The following is a 10000-nucleotide window of genomic DNA, read 5'->3' as shown; positions in this document are numbered from 1 at the left end:
ACACATCACTGGAGAGAGACATGTTAATGGCCATCAATGCCATTACTCCAGAACATTCCCTAACCCTGTATGTCACCCTTGGTATCTGTCTGAAGAACTGCAGGGCTGTGATCCAGGTCAGAGCTGGTCACTGTGCTACATGACCTATACATATATATATCCACATACACAAATATACCTTTGCTCACTGCATGGACTGTAGGACATTGAGCATTACAGACAGAGAACCATTGCATGTAATGACTTGTTGCAGACACACCTGTTGGGGACAGTAATTAACCGCTTGACATCTATTAATGTGTCCTCATGGTTGCAGAGACCCGGTACCATGTTTATGCTACAGGACGGTTACACACTGCAAGGGTGTTGATAAAATTAATATTGATGGTACACACTATCCTTAAAATGGCCACAATGTCTGCGTTTTCAGAGGCTGCATCAGTTCTTGTCCACGGATGCTCAACATGGCTGTTGTTTATCCAGCTCCACTTTGGCCTTCAACCTGGCCATGGTTCTCTTATGGATATGAAAGGCACTTGTCATTTCCAGTGTGGCCATACTCCACTGGTCAGCACAGGCAGGGCCCTGTAGTTAAAAGTCATGTCAATCTCCTGTACCCTTAGCATGAGTAGTGGATGCTGTCATTCTTTTGCATCATTACTGTAGGGACCATAGCAATACTCCTGCATGATCAACCAACATGCTGCATAAAATACTGGGCTTTTGGACCTGTCACTACAAGGCCATATGGTACTCATGCACTGTTCCATCCTTGGAAGCTTCAATACAATCACTGAAGAAAGGGATCCTTAACACACCCACATCCTAAAACTATGAGCATGCTTATTGCAAGCACCATCCATAACCCTTCCAGCAATGTTACATTGCTGACTTCTGCACTATGCGCCCCTCTTTTGCAAATTATATACGACTGTATCCTGCCCGTCCTCTCTGGCTATTTTGGGTATAGTAATGTTTAAAGCACATTATGGGCAGACAATGCACTTTAATGCATAGCCAAGGCTTGTGAATTCATGCATCAGATTTGCTTTGTGGTAGTCTTGTCCTGGCTCATACATTCACCTATTTGCCAGCACCATGTTATATTGTGCACATGTGCCTCTTGTAATACAGTTTGTTCCCCTGAAAGCACATCATGTGATTCCCCCTTCACTGATGACACAGGTGTGAGAGCTAGTATTAAGTATAAAGAGAACTCACCAAAAGCTTGGTATGCTCTACCGAAATCGTAGATTCCTGACCTACGATGCCAGACTGTCCCTGTCACAGGCTCTTCTTCTCCCCCACCCATATATCTTACTACAGCACTCTGGAGAATACTGTAGTGCCCCACCTGATATATCCATGCAGTATAATCTGGCCATCAGCACTGCAGACACATATTCAGACTTGTTCAATGCCTGCAAGAAATGTAATGAAACAAGGCATGAAGATGGTTTATAAAGTATGGAATGAATAATTTGTAACTACTGCTGCTTTTCAGCTGTGAGAAACATTTCTGCAGTTTGTTCTAAGTAGTGGGGATATTTGTAGCATTTCCATATTCAGGCTTGTATTTGGGCCTAGTGTTTGTGGAGGCTGTGTGTCTGAGCACATATTCAGGGACATCTTGGTTTAGCCAAAGCCATCAGGCATTTCAGTGAGAGAGAATTGTTTGAGGTCATTGGCTGACTGAGGTCACCTGGACTACAGCTAAGACTAAGCACCTCATTGGTTATTTTGAGATTTATTTCTTAAAAGCTGTCTCAGGTTTCAACCTTCTGTTACCTAAGAAGTTCAGTTGTGAAAAAAAAATAATAATTTTATCTGCTTTTACTGTATTTGTTTTTCTTCCTACTTTATTTTGCTTTTGCGTCATCTTAACAGTACTCAATTGTATTTATTACTGCATGGTGTAACTCATTCTAAGCCTTTTAGTTTAAGCTCTTGGGCTTCAGACCAGTTGTTTTACATTAAGAAGGTTTGTGGTCTGCACTGTAGTGGCAGAACAGGTAGCTTACATCCTTCTAAGTTGGGAACGGCTGATTGAGGGCTCAGTGTCTGTTATTCTAAAAGTGTATTAATTCTGGTTTAAGCACTTGGGCTTCAGGCCAGTTATTTTACATTAAGAGGGTTCGTGGTCTGCACTCTTGTGGGAGGAGAGGCTGGACTCTGCCCTTCTGAGCTAGGAATTTCTGGTTAAAGGCTTATAGTGCCTGCATATTTGAACTGCTTCTTACTGAAATTGGTACACCTTACTAGATCCAGGCCTGCTGAATCTAGCTTTGTTTGTATGTTTGTTGTTTGTTTGCTTGTTATTTCCCTGAAATGCTAATTCCACCTAAAACGTGGCTTTTCAGCGCTTCTGTGGATCCCTAGTGATAGCTGCATTGCTTACTGTACTTATTTCCTTGTTTCACTTGAAAGAAAGCTACTGTTTCTCATTTTTGCATTTAAGTTACCTGTAACACATTGCATTTAAGTTACCTGGCACTTGCTCACTAAAGCAATTATATAAGTCAGCACTAAAAAATTAAAAGCACTACACCCTCACAAACTCCCCTTGAGTACCTTGTTCCCCATTGGCCCTTTTTATAAATTATAAAGGAATTCCCAATACTATTCTAGCATGTCCAAAGGTCAGTTGTCAATCTCCTCTCCAGTCCAGCTGGTGAATCTGGGAATCTTGAGGCAATGTTACAACTGCCTCATGTACACAGACAACCCTCTCCTCCTCCCAACAAATTCTAACACATGTGAGAGATGCAACCATATAGCCAAACTGGAGGCTAAGCTCTCTCAACTCAGTACTGGTGTAACCAGTCAGGAGGAGAAGGAAACCACACTCACTACAATTACAGTCTCACATAGACCTACCATGACAGCAAACCAAACACATAAACACACAAAAACATAATCGGAGGCTCTAAATAAAAATCTGCCTAAGCAGCAGAGACCTCCAAAGCAGACACCCAAGCAACCGCTACCCCAAAACAAAACACATGCAACACATAGCTCACAAAGCCAGTATGCCGAACAGTCACAGCCCTTAAGGCTAAACAACACACCTGATACACTTGTAATATGTGACTCTATCGTCAGGCACACTGACATCTCACTCACCAGGCTGAACAAGGAGAAGGTCACGGTGAGCTGCCTGTCGGGTGCTAAGATCCACCACATAACACAAGCACTCAGGTCACTCCAAGGCAAGTACAAATTTGACTCAATCATTGTCCATGCTGGTGTGAATGACCTGAGACGTACCTCCCTGGACTACATGAAAAGAGACAGAGGAGCTCTCTGAGCATGTAGCCCAGGCCGGTATGACCCTGACCTTGAGTAGCATCTTACCCTCACCAAGAATGATGTCACAATATGAAGACAAGATGATCAATTTCAACAATTGGCTTAAGTATTGTTGTCATTCAAAGGGGATCCAATGCCTGTCAGCCTGGGATGACATGCTCGACAAGCCACGATGCTTCGCTAGGGACGGCTTGCACCTGTCACCCCTGGGCTTTCGGACATTGGCAAAGGCTCTTGCTACCCCCATAGTGCCTTTTTTAGGCAAGGCTCAAAAGACAAACCCACCTCCATAGGTATCACAAGGGATAAGAAACTAAGAGTAATCCTACTCAATGCCAGAAGTCTAAACCTCAAGATGCATGCACTCGAAACTCTCCTTAGCATGGAGAACATCGATATCTGTGCAGTAACAGAAATCTGGTTCAAGGCTCCCGAGAGCACCCCAGCACTACCAGATTATACCTCATACCATGTGTTTCGGCCCCAAAACTTGGACCGAACCATAAAAGGAGGGGGAGTATCAATATTCGTCAAAGATACCCACACCTCCAGGTTGGTGGCACAGCATGAAGCATCAAAGACTATCCATCTGCAACTAACAGTGGGTAAAACTGCCTCCCAGTTTATAGCCTGCTACAGACTACCCTCCCAAACCCAGGAACGCCACTCGGCCTTCCTGAAAACACTGGAAAATATGAAGATCTCTCCAAACACCATTGTATTGGGTGACTTCAACTACCCAAACATAGACTGGGAGCATTACTCTAGCTCGAACACCCTAGCCCAAAGGTTCCTAGAATTTATAAACTCAAATGCTATGGAACAACTTGTTACCACTCCCACAAGAGGGGAAAACATACTGGACCTGATCATCACCAACATGGGGACTCTATGCTCCAGATCAGAAGTGTATCCCTCACTGGTAAGATCAGACCATAAACTAATCTCACTGGATATTCACATCCCGACCCCACCCCCTGCCCAGAAAACCACAGTGAAAAACTTCTCTAAAGCAAATTTCACACTCCTCAAATGTGGTGAATCCTTCAAAGCCCCCGGGCCTGTGGAAAATACAGCCCAGACCGCAGAATCCTTTATAAACGCATTCTATTAACACCTTCAGGAATGCATGGATCATGCAATCCCAAATAAAATCAAGACCCAATCTTCCAAAGGCAGACGTCCTATCTGGTGGACCCCAGCCATAAACAAACTATACAATAGAAGGAGGAAGCTACTACATGATAGAGCAAAATCCCAAAAAGGGAAGGCATCTCTGATCAGTATTAGCAAAAAACTACGGGCACTCATAAAATCGTCTAAGGCCAGCTTCGAGAGAAAAATTGCACAGGACACTAAGGATAATCACAAGGCTTTCTTTAGTTATGTTAGGAACCTGGGTGGGAATTCCCAGATATGCTCAGAATTAGTCCAAAATGACAAAAAATACACCAAACCCACAGACATTGCCGACATCCTAGCTGACCGGTTCAGCGCAAACCCCCCCCTCCCCATCAAAATGGCAAATATCTATCCCAGCAGAGTGCTGCCCCCCTAACATCTCAGATGCTCAGGTAAGAGCCGCCCTCTCCAAACCAAAAAACACAGCATCAATGGGTCCAGACGGTGTCCCAGGCTGCGTCTTACATGAACTCCAAGAAGAGCTAAACCCAAACGTAAAACTATGGTTCAATCTCAGCCTTACTACAGGATATGTACCCAAAGAGTGGTGTACAGCAACAGTGGTCCCTCTCCACAAAGGTGGTGCCTCAACGGATCCTGGAAACTATCGCCCCATAAGCCTGACTAGCTTGGTCTGCAAAGCTACGGAAAGGATCATCATGGACCTCATAAATAAAGATATTGGGGACCTACAGACACTGGATCCTACCCAGTTCAGCTTTGTTAAGAGCAGATCCTGCCTCTTAAACCTGGTCGATTTCTTTGAAACAGTCACCGAGCCCATTGACGAGGGGAAGGTGGTCCACACAGCCTACTTGGACCTTGCAAAAGCCTTCGATGCAATACCCCACTCGGGCATTATAGATAAGCTCACCAGCTTAAATATAAACCTCTATGTCACTAGATGGGTTGCAAACTGGCTCAAGGACAGAACCCACATGGTTAGAATTGCTGGAGCCATGTCAGACTCCAAACCAGTTACAAGTGGCGACCCACAAGGCTCAGTCCTGGGACCTCTCTTGTTCGGTATATATTTCTTGGAGGTGCAGGCCAACTCAGAAGGACTGTGGCTGACCAAGTTCACAGATGACTGCAAAGTGGGCGCCATAATCGACACAAGCATCCTCCAAAAGGGCCTCATAGAAACAGACAACTGGTGCCAGAGCCATGGCCTCAAGCTAAATGCCAAAAAGTGTATAGTCATCCCCTTTGGCAAAAACAAAGTGCCCACAAATTACCACATAGGTGGTAATCCATTAAGTACAGAAGAAATAATTAGGGACCTGGGGACCCAAGTTGATAGCAGTCTCTCATTTGACAACCACGTGGCCAAAGTGGTTAGAAAAACAGTTTATATAGCCCACCTAATCATGAAGGGATTCACATCTAGATCAGGGGAGGTCATCGTGCCTCTTTACTCATCCCTCATCAGGCCCATAACTGAGTACAATGCCCCTTTTGGGATGTACCTTACCAGACACCTGCAGCAACTGGAAAGACCCCAAAAGTACCTCAACAAGAGGATCAAAGGGGTCAAACAGATGCCATATGCTGCCCGGTTAAAGAAACTCCAGCTCTACTCAGTGGCATACCGCCTGCTCAGAGGCGATCTGTGCCTGACATATAAAGCCATGTCCAACCCGGAATTAATGGACATGCTGCACCTCAGAAAATCCAAATCCCATCGAGCTACGTGCTCAGCACTGAAATAAATAGGACATGCTGGAGGGACAGATTCATAACCCAGAAGCTGCCTTCACTCTGGAATAAAATCCCAGTCCAGGTTAGGCAGAGTCCCTCATTGACTCTCTTCAAGAGGAATCTTGATGAGTGGATGGGAGATCGTAGGTTTACCCCAGGTATCACTTCTGTGTCACTGTTAGACAGAGGCACAGTATACTAAACTCGAAAAAGGGCATAGCAAAATTAATTTAAAATGGGTGGCGAAAGCCAAACACACACTGGCTAGGCTTATAAATGCCCTAGGGCAGATAGCCTAGTATGAACCTATGAACCTATGAAAGAGAAAAAGGTTAGGGAGGTGGGAGCTAGATTGAGGTTAGAAAGTTTAGTTAGAAGCAGAGGGTGAGAGACAGTGTCGAAGGCTTTTGAGAGGTCTAGGAAGAGGCTGGATACTTGGTGGTCTTTGTCTCGAGCTTTGGCTATTGAGTGTGTGAAAGACAGAAGGGCTGTAGAGGTGCTATGATTAGGGCGCAAGCCATGCTAGGAGGGTGTGAAGAGGTTATGTTCTCGGAGATAATTTAGGAGTTGAGAGTGTACACATTTTTTAAGAGTTTGGAGAGAGGAGAGAGAGGATGGCAATTGGACAAATGTTAGATGGGTCAGTTGAGTTTCCCCCTTTATGCAAGGGGGTAGTGAAGAAGGATTTCCAAATGTCTGGTACTGTAGATTCCTGGATAGATCTATTTATTAAGATAGATACTGGGTAGGCTATGGATTCAGCAACTAATTTGAGGAAGGAAGGAAGGAGGGGGGTTGTCAGAGGAGGGAGAGCCAGGTTTAAGCTTTAGAAGGAGGGACTTTATATATGAGGTTTGAACTGGTTTGAAGGAGAAAAGATTACTGTTCTGAGGCTTGGGAGGGGTATAGGGTTATTTGAGTTGTGGTTTGAGGGAGTAAGTTTCTGGACAGTTTCGATGAAGTGTCTATTTAGAAGGGTAGCAGTTTCTAGACGGCTATTATTTGAGTAAGGGGAGAGGTTTGATGGGGACCTGGGATTGAGAATTGTCTTTAGGGAGGACCTGAATTTTTGTGGATTTGTTTTACAGTTATTTTGGGGAGAGTTGTAGTATGATTTTTTGTCCTTACAGATATGCCTTTTGACATGATTCCAAAGTTCTTTATATTTGTGAAGTAGGGTAGGTTGTTTATACTTTGTCCAGGCTTTCCAAGTGTTGTCACGGTATTTCATGAGTGATTTAGTTTCTTTAAAAAGCCAGGGGGCAAAGATAGGTTTGACTCTGATACGTCTTGTAGGGGCTAGAGAGTTGAGAATATCAAGGAATATGCTATTAAATTTGTGAACAGCCTCATTCAGGGGCAGTTGTTTAAGAATGGACCAGTCAATAGAAGAGAGGATACAGTTGAATTGGGTAGTATTAAAGTTAAGTAAGTTACAGCAGTCTCTATAGGAGTGAGATTTGAGTGCTTGTGAAGAGTGGCTTAGTATGCTTGTAGGATGATGGTCACTCAAAGAATTAGGTAATGTAGTTGGATTGTGGTACAGGTTGGGAGAGTTTGTGAGAATCCAGTCGATGGTTGAAGTGGAAGAGGTGTTAATATGTAGGTAAGTAGGGGATGTTATTAGTTGGTGGAATTTTTAGAGGTTGATGGAGAGCTGTGGGGAATTAGTGGCAAGCTTGACCCAGTCTATGTTAACATCTCATAAGATGACAGTTTCATAGGGTATAGTGTGAGAGAACCAGGAGAGGATAGATTCTAGGACTGGAATATTATCAGGGGGAATATAAATTGAGGCAATGACAAATGTCTTATGTGGGTTTAGATGGCAATTGAGAATGATGAGTTCAGTTGGGAGGAAATCAGGAATAGGTGTGGGAATGGTGGAGAGGTTAAGGATAAGGTAGTGCAGAAAAAAAGCAGGGGAGGGGGCAAAAACAACAGAGCAGGTAAAGGATTAGACAACTTGGGAGCAACCTGGTGATGTGCAGGGGGTAGCTAATAAGGGAATAAGGCATGGACTACAACAACAGTATGGTAAGATACAAAATGAGAAGCATTATTTGGACATACTTTCTAGAATTACATTCAAAAAACAATTAGAGGGAGGCGGTCATCAAGATAGGTCTTGCGTACAGGTAGTTCCCAGCAGGGCAGGCCAGTGGTCTTGTGTAGGAAATCAGTCCTAACTTTCTGGAATTACATTCAAAAACAATTAGAGGGAGGCGGTCATCAAGATAGATCTTGGGTACAGGTAGTTTCCAGAAGGGCAGGCCAGTGGTCTTGTGTAGGAGGTCAGTCCTAACTTTCTGGAATTATATTAAAAATCAATTAGAGGGAGGCGGTCATTGGGTGCAGGTAGTTTCCAGCAGGGCAGGCCAGTGGTCTTGTGTAGAAAGTCAGTCCTAACCGAATGATAGCTGGCTGCACATCAAGGGTGCACATCCTGGGCAAGAAACACAAGAAACAGAGGAACAAAGATCTAAGAGAACAAAGATATTTGGCATTCCAAAAGTTCACTAAGATGTTGAACTCCCCCCCCCCCCCATCTCTTGTCACTGCAAACAGTTCTAAGACCTCTCTCCTGATGGTTAATATTGATAGAAGGTTAAAACAATTTTCTAATCAAAATGGCCATATTTTAAAAGACTATTGGGATTTCTTGTACAGTTTTAATAAATTAACATTTAAAAAAATATGTTCTTTTTGTTACTGTAGATATAGTAGATTTGTTCACTGTTATCTAGTATGGTTTGAAGAGGCTTTGATGAAGTGTGAGTTTCTTGCCAGTGTGATATTAGAATATCATGTGTGTTTATGGAGCTAGTATTAAAAATAATTTTGTGTTTTTTTTGAGGGAGAATTTTTCAAAAAGAATATTGGAGTAGTGATGGGGACAGGTTGTGTCCCTAATTTTGCAAACTTGATTTACAGTTCATGCTTTTTACATACTATATTTCTGGATGATATGTCTTTTTGGGACAGGAAATGAGGAGCACCTATTAGATTTCATAAATTACATAGAGGGGATTACTCCATTTTATTAATGTTCATAGCGAAGTCATGATAAGGAATTACAATATTTGGATGCAGCTATAAAATACACAGATACAGTAATAAATACAGCTCCAGAATACTTTGTAAACTCTTATCTTCATTATTCTAGTGAGCATCTCTTTTATCAATAAAATAAATTTGTTAAAAGTCAGTTTATTTGGGCTGCCCATATCATCGCTGAATATGATGATTTCTTTGAATGAATGTCAATTTATTAAGAATTTATTTCTTCGGAGGGTTTATCCAGAAAACTGGTTAAATTAAATAGGTTGAGATATTATCAAAGGATGAGGTACAAGATATGATAGATGTTTCTATCTTGAGTGAATATAATTAGAAAAAGCAACCTGATGAAATAGTAGGACCATCTCTGAGTTCTACCACTTTTAGAACCTTTAATCAGGCATTATTTTTGGAGTATAATCAGGATACTAAGTTCTTTAAGGATGTTTTTGTGAAATATTGCAACATGTTTAAGATATTATCTTCAGCTTTAAATATTTTGCTGGCCAGCACCTTGACCATGTCCAAAATGGTAAAAATTTAAAAGAGATGTATGAGAGAGAGAGAGAGCGGCGATGGTGGTGCAGCAGTAGCATTGTTGCCTCACAGCAAGAGGTTATCCAGGTCGATTTGTAGCTGGGGTGCTTTCTGTGTGGAGTCTGCATGTCCTCCCTGTGTTTGTGTGGGTTTACTGTGGGTACTCTGGTTTCCTCCCACATTCCAAAGAGATGCAGCAGGTGAATTGGAC

This window comes from Protopterus annectens, chromosome 2.part2 (assembly GCF_019279795.1).
Source record: "Protopterus annectens isolate FY-2018-M chromosome 2.part2, PAN1.0, whole genome shotgun sequence".
Classification (NCBI taxonomy): Eukaryota; Metazoa; Chordata; order Ceratodontiformes; family Protopteridae; genus Protopterus; species Protopterus annectens.
Note: the sequence above shows the minus strand (reverse complement) of the source record.